Genomic DNA, 16,893 nt, shown 5'->3' on the forward strand with positions numbered 1-16,893 from the left:
ATAATGAGAATACCACAGAGAAGCAGGGAGGAATGAACAACTTTGAGTATACATTATAAAGCTTATTTTCCTCATTTATTATACCCAGACTCAAATTTCAAAATAAAAGATATTAAAAGTCCATAAGTTTCATGAAGATAGGAACCGAAATATAATGAAATATTTGCAAATGCAATCTGACAGATTATCAAGAGTGGTCATTTTAGACATTTAATTTGTGTAACACTTAAAATCAATCAACTTGTCAGGTATCCTGCTCAGGAGAGAGCCTGCTTCACCCACCCACCAGCCCCCCACTCATCTGTCTCTCTCTTACTATCCCAATTCTCTCTCTCAAATCAATAAATAAATCTTTTATAAAGATATAAAAGAAAATCAGGGCAACCGGGGTGGCTCAGCGGTTTAGCGCCGACTTCAGCCCAGGGTGTGATCCTGGAGACCCTGGATCGAGTCCCACGTTGGACTTCTTGCATGGAGCCTACTTCTGCCTCTGCCTGTGTCTCTGCCTCTCTCTCTTTCTGTGTATCTCTCATGAATAAATAAATAAAATCTTAGATAAAGGAAAACAGTCAATGTAATACGTTTTATAAGAGAATAAATTAAAAGATATGGCCATCTAAATAAATGTACCATGACTCATCTGAAACATTTATCCTAAAGTTGTCTGAGGGAAGAAGGTGTCAAGGTCATATATCATTTACCTCAGGTCCTTATGAGTCTAGAGATTTCGTGACTATTTGCACATATACCAAAGTTGTTTGGGAGAACATGATTTCTGCACGCCTATCCGAGGCATGTGGATACAACGATAAAACTTCACACTCATCTTCCAATTGAAGGAAAGGAAAGGGTACGAAACTACAAGTGAAAATAATTGGGTACACTTGATGGGATGAGCACTGGGTGTTATTGCTATATGTTGGCAAATTGAACTCCAATAAAAAGAAATTAAAAAAAGAAAGAAAATAATTGGGTACAATATAAACAGTGTGTGAAGCAACAAATATCCTGAGAGGAATGGGAAAACACAAATGCACAGAAGCATTAATTTATGAGATATGTCTCACTTCCAAACCTAAAGAGCTATGTCTAATATTCACCAGTCAATGTTCCGCCAGGCAAAACTGTTTGCTTTTCACAAATCACTCGGTCATATCTGATCCCGAACAGATTGTAACAGCATCACTTGAACTTTAAAATCATTGCTGAACTGCTGTCTTGGCAATCAGCCAGGAACCTTACTTCCTGGACAGTATGCAACTCCAGCAATCCCTCATGATCTGCTACAAGCCCCTCAAACCAGCTCCACTGTCATCTGATCAGTGATGCTTGAAAGGATAAATACTTAACTTTCACCTTGTGGTAACTTCTCTGGTGACACCCGAATAGGTCATTTGTGTACATGTTTGTCTTTTCCATAGAAAAGCATCACGTCAGAGAATGAGGAAGCAGAGTAATCATGTGCAGTGTGTACGAATCATGGTATCTAGAGATCAGACATGGGACTGTGAATAGACATGGACCTGGTGAGCTGGTGAAGGCCCCTGGGATCCCAGGTCTTTGGTCCAAGGTGGGCTGGGTGCCTGTGACCAGTAAGGGGAGGTATGGGCCCATAATCCCTACATAGCTGCTCAGTGAGGACCCTTCACTCTGTTTATTGGGCCCTGTGCTCCTTGTTGGGGCTCAGCAGCTGTGTACTCTCAGGCATGGAAGAGTCCCTTAAGCAGACACTTGTATGTGGTCTCAGCAGGTGCATTGTCCAGGGCTCTCCCCAGGGGTGAAGCAACTCCCAACCTCCACAATGTGGTGTGAGCTGAGCTCCAGCACCAGGGCTCAGCGAGGGGCTTAGAAATCACTAGATGGACTTCATTTGCATGGACACCCCTCTTGCTCTTGTAGAAAAGAGTGGAGGACAAAAAGAGGTCCGGGGACCCCACCTGGTGTGGGGATGGTCATCATCGCTTGTACTCCTGTCTCCTGATGTATTTCTCTCAGTGCACAGTTACAGAGAGGCCACACATACCAGGTCCCAGTTACTAGGCTCCATCAGCCCCTTTGGCTCAGATGCTGGGAAGTTTTACTTTGGTCTCTGCTCCATTACACATAAGTGTCTGTGTTTGCAGGTCCCTGTCCCAGCCTGTGCTGACCGAGTCGCCCTTCCTCTTGGCATCTTTGGAACAACAGTCAGACTCACCTGTACCCTGAGCAGTGGCCCCAGTGTTGGCAGCTATTACATCAACTTGTTCCAGAAGAAGCCATGGAGCCCTCCCCGGTATCTCCTGTACTACTACTTAGACTCAGATAAGCACCAGGGCTCTCGGGTCCCAGCTGCTTCTCCTGATCCAAGGATGCCTCAGTCATTGGAGGGCACCCTCATCTCTGAGCTGCAGCCTGAGGACTAGACTGACCTTCGCTGTCTAATCAGAAACAATAATGCTTCTCACAGTGACACTGGCAGATCAGGACATGGGACAAAATCCTTCATCTGTTCAGATTCTTCTTCCACGAAAATTTATAACGTGTAAAATAAGTGATATATCTAATGGGTACTTAAAAGTACCTCCTGGTTCATAATGAGCCTATTCTCAATTATCTCTTCAAGTTCTATATGTCCTAAGAAATAAGAAAACAAGAATAAAACAAAACACTTCAATGTGGTAACAGTCATGTTACCTGGGTTTCCAAATGTCATAAAACCAGAGTCTGTGCTTCGAAGATTTTTTTTCTCCTGAAATGAGGACAATGAGCCTTTCCTTGACTTTATCTCCCTCAGAGGTCCAGGACCATCTAATCAGAGGGTGCAGTCCTCCCCAGCATGGATTCAGCACCTCCAGGGCTCAGAGCAGAGCCTTCCCTTCCCTCACAGGCTCCACTGCTCAGAAGTGACCAAGGTTCACTGTGTCTTAGGCCTGAACACTAAGATGTGGGATGTTGTGTGAGGACAGAGGTCGTAGGCAATTCCATTCTCAGAGCTGGGTGGGATCCCTCGCTCAGCACCTGAGGCTTGGGTTGTGCACTTGAGGAGAAGGGGTCCGTCAAAGTAGGAATTTGGGGCCTATGGCCATGAACCCTTTTATGGGCTATGAGATTTGGGGGATGTTGCACCATTACTTGGAAAATGCTCAGCCTGCCTCAGTGAAGTTGGTTGATGTGGGTGCATGAATGAGCCTTTGCTATTGCTGCCACCAAGTTGATAGAGACTTCTGTGAGTGGCTATCCTGAGCCCACAGGTACTGACTCTGTCTCCCTCTTCCCTTAGTCCCCATTGGAAATTTTCCATAATCCAGGGCTGTAGCGGATAGGAATATCAAGAGTAAGAACTCTCCCATGTGTACATGTATCACTGCCCTAAGGAATCTCTTGATGACTCCAGATCCAAGGTCATCTTCTCTTTCACAAGAGCAGTAGAAACACAGGGGTTACCATGGCAATGTTACCACAGCTCTCAGGCAGAGATCCTATATTGTGACCCAGAACAGCACTGAGAGACCAGCCAGGGATTCAAACCTAATTTTCCAGGCCCAGGTGTGTTGACAAAAACGTCTTTGACCACCTTGGGCTGCAGCCTGGGGAGATTGATCATCATTGCTGTAGAGCCACATACGATCAATATCACCCAGATAAGTTCTGTTTCCCAGGGACATGTGATAACATCTACTCTTCACATCTTTTATTTTCTTCTATTTATTTATTCATGAGAGACACACAGTGAGAGAGGAAAGACACAGGCAGAGGGGGAAGCAGGCTGCATGCAGAGAGACAAATGTGTGACAGGACCCCGGGTCTCCAAGATCACGCCCTGGGCTAAAAGCAGCGCTAAACCGCTGAGCCATTTGGGCTTGCCCTACTATTCACCTCTTATTCCATCACTCCCCTGTTGAACGGTTGTGTCTTCATTCTCATCAGTTTCCATGAATCTTTTTAAATCTTCCCTTATTTCCTGGTTGACACTTTCTTCTTGCAGCAGGCTGGTCCTTAACCTCCACGTGTTTGAAATCCTTTCAAACTTCTTGTGATTTAGTTCTAGTTTCAAAGCGTTATGGTCTGAAAATATGCATGGGACATTCTCAATCTTTAGTATTGAATAAGATCTGATATTTGACCCATTATGTGGTCTATTCTGGAGAACATTCCATGTGCACTTGAGAAGAATGCATATTCAGTTGTGTTTGGATGTAAAGTTCTATAAATATCTGTGAAATCCATCTGGTCCAGTGTATCATTTAAAGCTCTTGTTTCTTTGGAGATGTTGTGCTTAGAAGATCTGTCGATTCTAGAAAGCGTTGTGTTCAAGACACCAAGTATAAGTGATTTATTATCTAAGTATGTCTTCACTTTGGTTATGAATTGATTGATAACATTGGCTGCTCCCACATTGGGGGCATAAATATTCACGATTGTTAAGTCCTCATGTGGGATAGATCCTTTAATTATGATATCATGTCCCTCTTCATCTCTTACTACAGTTTTGGGATAAACTTTAATTTTTCTAATATAAGGATGGCTACCCCTGCTTTCTTTTGAGATCAAAGTCGTGTTCCTGAGGTGCACCGGTGGCGAGGTTGGTGCCACATCTGCCCTGGCCCCGACGATCGGCTGCTGGGTCTGTCTCCAAAAAGGTTGGTTATGACATCATCAAGACAACCGGTTATTGGAAGAGTCTAAGGATTACAGTGAAACTGATCATTCAGAACAGACAGGCCCAGATTGAAATGGTACCTTTTGTCTCTGCCCTGATTATCAAAGCCCTCAAGGAACCACCAAGAGACAGAAAAAAGCAGAAAAACATTAAGCACAGTGGAAATATCACTTTTGATGAGCTTGTCAATATTGCCCAACAGACGCGACATGGATCTCTAGCCAGAGAACTCTCTGGAACCATTAAAGAGATCCTGGGGACTGCCCAATCTGTGGGCTGCAATGTTGGTGGCTGTAAGCCTCATGTCATCATAGATGAAATCAATAGCTATGCAGTGGAATGCCCAGCGAATTGACTATAAAGGAAAATATTTTAATAAATGATCATTGGAAAAAAAAAAAAGAGGGATCCCTGGGTGGCGCAGTGGTTTGGCGCCTGCCTTTGGCCCAGGGCACGATCCTGGAGACCTGGGATCGAATCCCACGTCGGGCTCCCAGTGCATGGAGCCTGCTTCTCCCTCTGCCTGTGTCTCTGCCTCTCTATCTCTCTCTCTCTGTGTGTGACTATCATAAATAAATAAAAATTAAAAAATATTAAAAAAAAAAAAAAAAAAAAAAAAAAAAAAAAGAACTTGCTCTTCCCCTGTCCTTCTAGCTGGTTCTAGGGGAGGGGCCTGTTGTGCTCTTAGGTGTGTGCACTTGGGGAGTTGTCCTGCCCCCTGCCAGGTCATGTCTCAGTGGGAGCTGTTTATCCTGTGAGGTCCCTATTCCCTGGCAGCCTTGCTCTGTCTGTGGCACAAGGTGACACCAGGAGGAACACCAGCAGTGGCGGCAGCCAGCTCCCAGCCCTGGAGTCAGCTCCCGCAGTAACTACTGCAGCTCCCAGTCCGCAGGGACCTGGATGCTCCTGGGCAGGGCCGCTGACCTGCTCAGGTTGGGGCCTCTGGCGGCAGGTGTCCTCGCTGTCCTGGGCCCTCCCAACACCGCCTATCCCGGGGGGCAGCCGGATCCTGGGCTCTGTCCTCGGCGCCCTGGGCTCCTGGGCCTGCTTTGCTGGAATCGCGCTCCCGGCCATGCAGCCCCCTCCACAGAGCCTCGGCCTGAGCCCCTCTGAGCTGCTCCCGGGCTGCAGGGCGCACTGCAGCCCTTTAGGGAGCTCCGCCACTGGGTGTGGGGCTCTCCCCGGGACAGGGGCTCTGTTGGTGCCCCCGGGAGCCTGAGGGCATCCCCGCCCTCCTGGGGTCCTGCTCCGATTTCCTGCGAGCGCCTGTCAGTCTGGGAAGGTTGGTGCAGCTCCTGCTCCTCCGGGCGGGGCTCTCCTGACCTGGGGGCACTAGCCGCGGCCTCAGCCTGGCTCTTTGGGGACCCTCCCCCTCAGATGCCTTTTGTTTCTTCATTTCTTTTTTTCTTTTTTCCCTGCCTTCCTACCTTGATAGAACCATGAACTCTTCTCACCGTAGCATTCCAGCTGTTCTTTCTCAAGCCGAATTCATAGGTTTTCAGGATGATTTGAAGGTTATCTTGGTAAGTTTGTGGGGACAGGTGACTTGGGGACCCTACTCTTCCGTCATCTTCAGTAATATATATAATTTCCATGTTTCAACACAATCCTACTAAGGGGATTCCTCAGCAAAATATGTGAAAAAAAATGAGGTTTGTCCATAAAAGAAAAGAATCTGTACTGGGAGACATGAATGATGGAGACAATGAGTGAGGGTCTGAATATGCCCCTACAAAGTGGACTGTATGCTAATACAATATGTCCTGTTTTGAGCCACACTAGGGCTCATCTGTGAACACACTGTGCTTCTCGGATTTGTCACTGATAGAACAAATATGTTGGTACAAAATGAACAAGGAGTAATGGAAGGGGAGGTGGGTGGGGGAATGGGGTGACTGGGTGATGGGCAATGAGGGGGGCACTTGATGGATGAGCACTGAATGTCATACTATATGTTGGTAAATCGAACTCCAATAAAAATACACAAAAATGAACAAAAACAGGAGGTTAAAATACAAATACATTTCTGTGAGAACATGTGGAACTCATGCTTCTAATGCCCAAGAGATGGAACCCATTCTGAGAGTCAGTCCTGGCCATACCAATGGGGAGGGAACTGGTGAGCCCCGGAAACCAGCTGGGCTCTCAGGGCTTTGGGCCTTACCGAGGGGTGTGCCCTGTGACCAGGAGGGGGCGCTGAGGGACTGCCCTGTGGTCCTACAGGGCTGCTCAGTGAGGACCCTTCACTCAGGGTGCCTGGGCCTGAGAACTGAGTTATGAGCTCCCTGATGGGGACTCAGCATCTGTGTCCCCTCTGTCCTGGCAGTCTCCCCTGGAGGCCTGTGTGTGGTCTCAGCAGGTGCTTCCCCCCAGGGCTCTCCCCAGGGCTGAAGCCACCTCCATCTTCCTCAGTGTGTGGTGTGAGCAGAGCTCCAGGATCAGGGCCCAGGGAGGGTTGGGCAGTCAGTGGGTGGCACCCATGTGCATGGACAGCCCCTCCTGTGGCAGAGGGTGGAGGAGAAGAGGAGGCCTGGGGCAGCCCAGCCCACGGAGGGGACCAGGGACTGTGTCACCCTGGCCTGGGATATTTAATATTCATTCTACTCTGTCAGTGCACAGGTCAGGACTGACCTAAGGGACACAAAGTCACTGTCAGCCTACGTCAGTTGGTCTAGCTTAGAGGTTTGAGGAAATTCAGTCAGTCTGGCCCCTGATCCATCACCCATGAATGTGTCTGCAGGTTCCCCGTCCCAGCCTGTGCTGACCCAGTGCCCTCCCTCTCTGCATCCTGGGGAAAAACAACCAGAATCACCTGCACTCTGAGTAATGGCTGCAGTGGTGACCATATGCTGGTTCCAGCAGCAAGGAAGCCTCCTGAGTACCTGCTGACGTTCTACTGAGAATCACCAGGGCTCCGGGGTCCCCAGCCGCTTCTCTGGTTTCAAGGACACCTCGGCCAATGCAGGGCACTCAGATAGCTGTGAAATTCATACAACAGGGTCCTCATGGGGACTCATGGGCACCCCTTCAGGTTTTCCTGCCTGCATGATCAGATACATGATATAATCATGAGGTTAAAAAAAGAGACAAATGATTCTATAAAATGTTTTTAAATGTCTATTTAAATGAAAGCCAAAGTCATTCTTTTTTTTTAAACTTTTATTTATTTCTTCGTTAGACACAGAGAGAGAGGGGCAGAGACAGAGTCAGAGGGTGAAACAGGGTCCACGCAGGGAGCCTGATGCAGGTCTTGATCCTAGTACCCTGGAATAATGAACTGAGCCAAAGGCAGATGCTCAATCACTGTGCCACCAGGTGCAACTGCATTGAGGTTTTAAATGCAACTTCCATCGTTATTCTCCAAGCAGTATGCACAGATCTGTGAACAATATACTCGTAATTCCACCTGCGTCTTCACAGTGACATCATCATTGAGTCTTAGTCAATGCACATTGAGAAGATTTTCTTAAAAAGAACATTCAGGAATGTGGGCTGCCAGGGTCGGTGAAGGATCTCAAGATGGCTGGGCGAAAACTTGCTCTAAAAACCATTGACTGGGTAGCTTTTGTGGAGATCATACCCCAAAACCAGAAGGCCATTGCCAAGTCCCTGAAATCCTGGAAGGAGATGCTTACCTCCAGGTTGGCTACTCTTCCTGAGAAACCACCTGCTACCGACTGGGCTTACTACAAGGCCAATGTGGCAAAGGCTGGCTTGGTAGATGACTTTGAGAAGAAGTTTAATGCCCTGAAGTTTCCTGTGCCAGAGGATAAATACACTGTCCCGGTGAATGCTGAGGAAAAAGAAGATGTGAAAAGCTGTGCTGAGTTTTTGTCCCTCTCAAAGGCCAGGATTGAAGAATATGAAAAAGAGCTGGAGACGATGAAGAACATAATTCCATTTGATCAGATGACCATTGAGGACCTGAATGAAGTCTTCCCAGAAACCAATTTAGACAAGAAGAAGTATCCCTATTGACCTCACAAACCAGTTGAAAATTTATAAACTTGAGTTGAGGAGAAAGACCTGGCTCTCATATTATAAACGTTGGACATTAAAAATAATGATATGGAAAAAAAAAACATTCATCCAATTTATGTGCACAGTTGGTCTAGGGGGTGACCAATAAGCAATCTCTTCCTCTGGATGCTTGTCAGAAACTCTCCAGCTGTCACATATTCCTGCTAAAACACTCTGGCACGTCTGCCCCTTGTTCTCTGAGGTCAGTGGCACACACACAACCTCATATGGCAGGGCTCCTGCTGACCTGTGTCCAGGTGCGGGGAGGCCAGACTCTAGGAGGGAGTCCCCGCCCACAGGGTGGGGAGAACTAAAGTTTAAAACAGGTTAAAACAGTGAAAGATGACAACGATGTTCAGTGTGTAACCTTTCCAGGAAAGTACACGAGGGCTTCCACCCACAACCTGGAAAATCTAGCTCCCTGGGTCTTCAGTATTTCTGGAAACTCAGAGAAGGAGAGGGCTGCAACCAGGGTTATAATATAGGAGGAAGGTCTCAGCATCCTGCGTAGAAGAGGCCACTTGTACACGGGGACCCTTCACTCCTCTGGCTGTGACAGTGATGTCAGACGAATTGGTGTAGTGACACCATCTCAGTCCTAAGTGGCCCATGAAAAGCCAAGGGGTCCATGGTAGAGACACACACACATAGAGATGCAGAGACATAGACAGAGAGAGAAGCAGGCTCCCTGCACAGAGCCGGATGGGGGCTTGATCCCAGGACTCCAGGATCATGCACTCATGGACTGAGCCAAAGACAGACGCTTAACCACTGAGCGACCCAGGAGTCCCTCACACCGAGACATTAGAGTGTAGCCTAAAATCTACACCACAGTCACGGGAGACCACATGTGGGGAGACTTGTCCAGATCATAAGAGGAGAGTGGACAGAGCTCTGGAGACAGGACCTGAGTCCTATGGACAACTGATCCCCAGGTCATGCAGGGTGAGGTGGTGTCAGGATTCTAGAAGGCAGGTGAGGCTTATTTCTTAGGGCTCAGGCTTGATCAGAGCTGGGAACACCACCTCGCACTGACTGTGGCCTCTTCTCAGGGCTCACAGCTGGGACCTCCCTAACCACACCCCAGCCCCAAGCAGCCCCTCCTCTGCCCACCCCCTGACATCCTCAGGCAGAGGGACCTGACTCAGGACCAGGGAGGGGTCAGAGAGCCGGGGTCTCATTTGCATGGGAGGGCACCTCCCTCTCTCAGAGGTTGAAGAGGAGATGGGAGAGATGAGGGGAGGCTCCGCTCAGCTGAGGGGCCACTGAAGACAGAATCAGTTATGACCTCCACCATGGGCTGGTCCCCTCTCCTCCTCACCCTCCTCGCTCACTGCACAGGTGACTGGATGTGGGACAAGGGGAGGGGCCCTGGGAGGACATGTGAGGTCCAGACTCCAGCAACACCCTGTCTATTTTTCTCCTTCTTGCAGGTTCCTGGGCCCAGTCTGTGCTGACTCAGCCGGCTTCAGTGTCTGGGTCCCTCGGCCAGAGGGTCACCATCTCCTGCACTGGAAGCAGCTCCAACATCGGTAGATATAATGTTGGCTGGTACCAACAGCTCCCGGGAAAAGGCCCCAGAACCGTCATCTATAGTAGTAGTAACCGACCCTCGGGGGTCCCGGATCGATTCTCTGGCTCCAAGTCAGGCAGCACAGCCACCCTGACCATCTCTGGGCTCCAGGCTGAGGACGAGGCTGATTATTACTGCTCTACATGGGACAACAGTCTCAAAGCTCCCACGGTGCTCCAGGCCTGTGGGGAAGTGAGACAAAAACCAGTTACCCGACTGCAAAGTGAGTGAGTGCCCCAACAGCTGCCTGCTTAGGCTCCCCCTGGGTTTCTGCTGATTCTTCAGTTGATGCCCTGAGCCCAGGTGCATTTTGGGGACCTCCCAGGAATGGCACTTGCTTGATCATCTCTGACCTCAGAGTCACTCAGAGTAGCCCATTGTGCACTGAGGGTGTCAAAGGAAAGAGACAGTTTGTCCTCATGATCAGGGACAGGTTCTTTTAGGCTAGTGTACATTCACTTGGCATCTTCTGATTTCTCAGTAAAAGAAGTAATCTTAGGTCATGAAGCTATCATGGTCCTTCTGCCCCATCCCTGTTCTGCTGATGCACATGTCAGCTCTTTTTGCAGCTGGGATCACTATTGCCTTAGCTTCAACCAGAGGACGAGTTCTTCTTATTTTTTGATGATGGCATGGAACACATAAATCAATGCCACGCTCAGAATTATAAAAGCTAAAAAAAGAAGCTTTCTAGAGAAAAATCCCCATGTGAATGTTTATAGAAACTTTATTCATAATCAACAGAATTCAAAGCAATTATAAATCGGCACACTTTTTTTTATACCAGATTTTTATAAAATGACCAGACTTGAAGTAACTAAGATTTACTCCAACCTAGTCGTAGAGGGTGATAGTAGTCAACATTTAAAGAAATAATTTCTTAAGTTCAAAAACATGCATGAATATTAACTGCACATTTCTTCAGGATGAATAACATATAAAAGGCTAAATTCCACATCATGGGAATTTCATTGTATTTTCGAAGAGGCGGGAATCTAGAGGTGGTAAGGAGACCAGTGACTGACAGCATGTGGAGGAAGGAGGAGGGTGAGTGTGTGAGGTGACGGTATTTGTGGTGATGTCACTCTCCTACGCGGCCCCGTGGCAGCGTCCACACCACACTACTGTGTGGTCACAGCTCAGTAAACTGCACCCCAGAGCCACAGTACCCTCGTGCAGGCAGAGAATGTCTTCTAAGAGTTTGGGGTCCATGATGGAGCTCACAGGGTAATATCATCCCATCCACTTCTCCAAGGTGTGTGACCCCTTGTCCCCAAAGTGGGAGGAGAGGAAGGTGGGGACCTGAGGGAGTGTGAACAGGAAGTTTGAAAAGGGAGCAAAGAAACTGCACCTGAGCCCCTTAGGATGACAGAGTGTGTCCTCTTGGATGAGGGCGCAGTCATTGTGATGTGTTGGAGCCTTTCCTGGAATTGAACCACAACGTCCAAGGGCGTTTCAAATAAAAGAAAATAGTTATATATAAAACCAGTATGACATTCTAGTCAAGACATGGCCAACATGCACATGAGAAAATGCTCTCCATCACTTGCCATCAGAGAAATACAAATAAAAACCAAAATGAGATATCACCTCACACAAGTGAGAATAGGGAAAACTAACAAGGCAGGAAACAACAAATGTTGGAGAGGATATGGAGAAAGGGGAACCCTCTTACACTGTTGGTGGGAATGTGAAATGGAGCAGCCACTCTGGAAAACTGTGGAGGTTCCTCAAAGAGTTAAAAATAGATCTGCCCTACGACCCAGCAATTGCACTGCTGGGGATTTACCCCAAAGATACAGATGCAATGAAACACCGGGACACCTGCACCCCGATGTTTCTAGCAGCAATGTCCACAATAGCCAAACTGTGGAAGGAGCCTCGGTGTCCATCGAAAGATGAATGGATAAAGAAGATGTGGTTTATGTATACAATGGAATATTACTCAGCCTTTACACATCTTTATCCATTCATCTTTCGATGGACACCGAGGCTCCTTCCACAGTTTGACTATTGTGGCCATTGCTGCTAGAAACATCAGGGTGTATTTCTTTTTAAATCTTAGGTAGATCTGCAAGATGTGTGCTGGGAACGGAGAAACACTAGGACAGAGATCCCAGAATATAGCTGTGGACTAAAATGACTTCTCTTGTGTCAGGAAAGCTATATCTCACTGTTTTTGTTGTTGTTTACATCCTGGGCACCCTGTAGCTTTATCTGCTCACAGTTTGTCCCATTGATGGGACTCCTGGGTACCATAGACCCTCATGAACAGAGTGCATCAGCATGGTCCTTCTGAGATGAGCAGCAGAGCCCAAAGACAGCTCTCCCCAGAGACAGCCTGCATCACCCTAGAGCCAGCAGGGGACAGGGTTTCTGTCTGCATCTTCCAACTTTGGGAGGGGTTCCTGGTCCCTGGGTTCTCCACACCCAGTTTCCAATCCTTGTACTCAGCAGTGGCTCCAGACCTTCCCAGTAGGAAAGGATTCCTCTGACCTGGGAAGCCAAAAGGATGCCTGAGACAGGTTCTAGGGGTGGCTCAGGGCTCCCTTCAAGGTGAGGGAGGCTGGCTGATTACTATGACTCCCCAGTTAATTCAAGATGAACTATATTTCATGCCCTCTGGGAGAGAACAGTGATGTGACAGGGCACACCACAGGAGACACAGTGATTTCTAAAGCGCCCTGGTTGGCCTGCATCAGTATGTCATCTCAGAGGTACAAGCACTGCCCAGAGGAAGCTCCTGCCTGACTCTTGTAGAATCACACAGGACCCACGGGGGGCGCAGCTCTATCACCTTCATGCCTGTGAGGACTCCTGGAGACTTGGGTGATTCTGTCTTCAGTCTATCAATCCCTCCATTTTTTATTTATATTTATATTCCCCAAATGAAGGAGAACGTATAATGTTTGTCCTTCTCCGATTGACTCATTTCACTCAGCATAATATAATAGTGAAAGGGAATAGAAGGGAAGGGAGAGGAAATGGGTGGGAAATGTCAGAAAGGGAGACAGAATATAAAGATTCCTAACTCTGGGGAACGAACTAGGGGTGATGGAAGGGGAGGAAGGTGGGGGTGGGAGTGAATGGGTGATGGGCACTGAGGGGGGCACTTCACGGGATGAGCATTTGGTGTTGTTCTGTATGTTGGCAAATTGAACACCAATAAAAAATAAATTTATTATTAAAAAAATCCCTCCATTCTGCTCTGGCTGCAGATCCACACTGAGATCTGCCCTACTGGAAAGTCAATAGGACACTGCTGTCTGGGGAAGGCCTGGGGCAATGTGTCCAGGTGGCCACCCTCAGGGACCCTTGCTCGAACTATGACTTCCAATTGTGCTCTTGATGAAATAGGGACTAAGTGCCTGAGTCCTTTGTCTGCCATTATTTCACTTGTTATTTCTTACTGGACTTTCTCGTTTATGTCACTACTTTATAGTTATCTATGGAAATAGTGTCTGTGTTTTTAGATTTCCCCATTCTTTCTTTTTTCTTTGTATGAATATCATTCCTCATCTCAAAATTTGATAGATGTGAAATTACCTATTGTTTTCTAAAGTGTCAGGGATGCCTTCTTTTAACTGGAAGATCATGAGTATGATTGCTTTTCTTTGATATGAGTTCAGGCTCTCAAACATGAAGAGAAAGGAAAAAGGACCATGCATGATTTATCAAACCAGCAATTTGCAAGTAGTTGCAAAATGAATGGCAGGCATTTTGGTATCTAACACTTGGGCAAACACAAGGCCTGAGCTTCATCTTCCCCTGTTCCTGAAGACTCCTTATGCTCCTGCCAGTCCTCCTTCTCCAGGTTCCTTCCACAGCCTTCAGGACCCTCTGATCCATAGCAGAACACAATGGGCAATGGAGTTCAAAATGGTCCATGAGGATCACTTGTTCACAGAGTGTTGGGTTCATTTCTGATAAAGAGACATCCTTGGTCAGCTCGCCCTGGATTACTGCAGACATGGTCCCTGATTAACGAAGAGGAGAGCACCATCGTTATATCTGTCACATGGACTCTGAGATTCCCAGTGTCCTCATGGCTGGAGGAGTGACTGCTAGGATCCTAGGATCCTCCTTAGACTTGAGGTGATTTAGAAGCTGGGCCAGGAGTTGGAGAATGTATCCATCTCCTCATACAGGTGTCAGGATTCTCAGAGAGGAACTTTGGTATGGAGGTCACCAGGGTCATAGGTCGTGGATTTAGAGATAGATGTCTTCCTGCCAGTCTGTGTCCCAGGTCACCCTGCAGATATTTGTGTGTGTGAGGTCACAACATCTGTCCCATTCAAGATCTCCCAGGTGACTTGCGGGTGACCCTGGGGCAGGGGGATAGAGGAAGCTGATTTGCATAAAGCACTTGCTCATTCTCATATATCTGGAGTCATGGAAATGTTCTCGGACACCCTTCTCCAGCCAAAGAGCCTGTGGATCCCACCTACAGGGAGGATCCCCACCATGGCCTGGACAGTTCTTCTCGGGTTCCTTGCTTATGGCTCAGGTCAGGGAAATGGGTTCTGCATCTGTTGGGGGCACAGAGATGAGGGATTCATGTGGCCCTTGTCTCCCATAATAGCACCTTTCTCTTTTTTTGGTTTTAGGAGCTAATTCTCAGATTGTGGTGACCCAGGAGCCATCACTGTCAGTGTCTAGTGGAGGGACAGTCACACTCACTTGTGGCCTCAGGTCTGGGTCCGTCACTACAATAAATACCCCAGCTGGTCCCAGCAGACCCCAGGGCAGGCTCCTCGCATGCTTATCTACAACACAAACAACCGCCCCTCTGGGGTCCCTAATCACTTCACTGGATCCATCTCTGGGAACAAAGCAGCCCTCACCAGCACAGGAGCCCAGCCTGAGGATGAGGCTGTCTACTACTGTGTTACAGAACATGGCAGTGTGAGCAGCCTTACTTACCCACAACATCTCAGATAAGAAGGAAGTGAGACAAAAACCCCTGGGTCCTTTTTTCTGGTCCTCTTCATTGAGAAGCTTCTGTGGAGCTTTCAGTCAGGTGTATGACAGTGATGCTAAGCACAGTGACAGAGACAGATGAGGAGGTGGGCCACATTCTTGGGGCCATAGCTCCCAAGCAGGGACACAGGCCCTAAGGTAGTGAATCCCTTTACTGGTGACCGCAGTAGAGCATATTCCTCGGGGATGCTGGCATGAAAATATGCCTCCCTGTAACTCTTTGCTTTCTTAACGACAATATCCGTGGACCCTCTAAACTGTTAGATAAAATGTTTATTAATACTAAAATATTAACATCACTAATACTTTCTTGCTCATAAAATGTGTAGAATAGATGAAATCCCTACAGACGACACACACCACACACTGGCACACACCAGCATACTATGTTTTAGGAAATATTACACTTATATTTATATATTTTTCTTTTTCTAAGATTTTAGTTTTCAGGAACCTCTACATCCAGCATCAGGCTCAAACCTACAACCGAGATCAAGAATCCCACCCTCCAGTGAGTGAGCTAGCAAGGAGCCCCTATAGATGTATATTTATTTTTTCAAAAATTTTATTTATTTATTCATGAGTCCTACACAGAGAGAGACAGAGACAAAGGCAGAGGGAGAAGCAAACCCACTGTAGGGAGCCTGATGTGGGACTCCATCTCGGGATTCTAGGATCATGCCCTGAGCCAAAGGCAGCCGCTCAAACTATGAACCACCTAGGCATCCCTAAATGTGTACTTTCAACAGAGAAAATATTTTTTGTATTTATCTGAAAGAGAGAGATGGCATGAGATAAGGGGGAGCTGAGGGAGAGGGATAAGAGATTCCTTGCTCAGCAGGTAGCCCTATGCTGGGCTGGATATCGGGACCCCAGCATCATGTCTTGAGCTGAAAGCAGATCATTTACCACCTGAGCCACCCAAGCATAATAATTTTTTAAAAATTATTTATTTAAACTCAATTTGTCAACATATAACACCAGTGTCCATCCCATCAATTCCCTCCTTAGTGCCTGTCACCAAGTCACCCTGTCCCCTACTCTCCTCCCATTATGCAACCCTTTGTTTGTTTCCCAGAGTCAGGATTCTTATGGTTTGTCTTCCTCCAAAACTTCCCACCACCCAGTTTTGCTCCTTACCCTTATAGTCCTGTTCGCTCTTTCTTATATTCCACATATGAGTGAAACCATTTGATGATTGTCTTTCTCCAATCGACTTATTTCACTCAGCAAAATACCTTCCAGTTCCATCAGGTCAACATAAATTTTAGGTAATTCATCCTTTCTGACGGCTGAGTAATATTGCATTGTATATATCCACTTTATCCATTCATTTGTCAAGGGATATGGTGGCTCCTTCCACAGTTTGGCTATTGTGGACATTGCTGCTATGAACACTGGGGTGCAGGCGTCCCATCATTCCACTACATCTGGATCTCTGGGTTGCCCCCAGTGGTTGCCCCCAATACCCAGTAGTGTAATTACTGGGACGTAGGGTAGCTCTATTTTTACCTTCTTGAGAATCCTCTGGACTGTTTCCCAGAGTGGCTGTAACAGCTTGACTTCCCACCAACAGTGCAAGAGAGTTCTCCTTTCTCCACATTCTTTGCAACATTTGTTGCTTCCTGTCTTGTTAATGTTAGCCATTCTCACTGGTGTAAAGTGGTATCTCATTGTGATT

General features: G+C 47.3%; 2 pseudogenes; both read left to right on the forward strand.

Annotated features, from left to right (window-relative positions):
• Positions 1 to 3,057: 3,057 nt before the first annotated feature.
• Positions 3,058 to 4,994, forward strand: LOC112912584 (large ribosomal subunit protein uL11-like; annotated as a pseudogene).
• A 3,143-nt stretch (positions 4,995 to 8,137) lies between these two features.
• LOC140594325 (ATP synthase subunit d, mitochondrial pseudogene) lies at positions 8,138 to 8,656 on the forward strand (annotated as a pseudogene).
• The last annotated feature ends 8,237 nt before the right edge of the window (positions 8,657 to 16,893 follow it).

Source organism: Vulpes vulpes, chromosome 10, assembly GCF_048418805.1.
Source record: "Vulpes vulpes isolate BD-2025 chromosome 10, VulVul3, whole genome shotgun sequence".
Lineage (NCBI taxonomy): Eukaryota > Metazoa > Chordata > Mammalia > Carnivora > Canidae > Vulpes > Vulpes vulpes.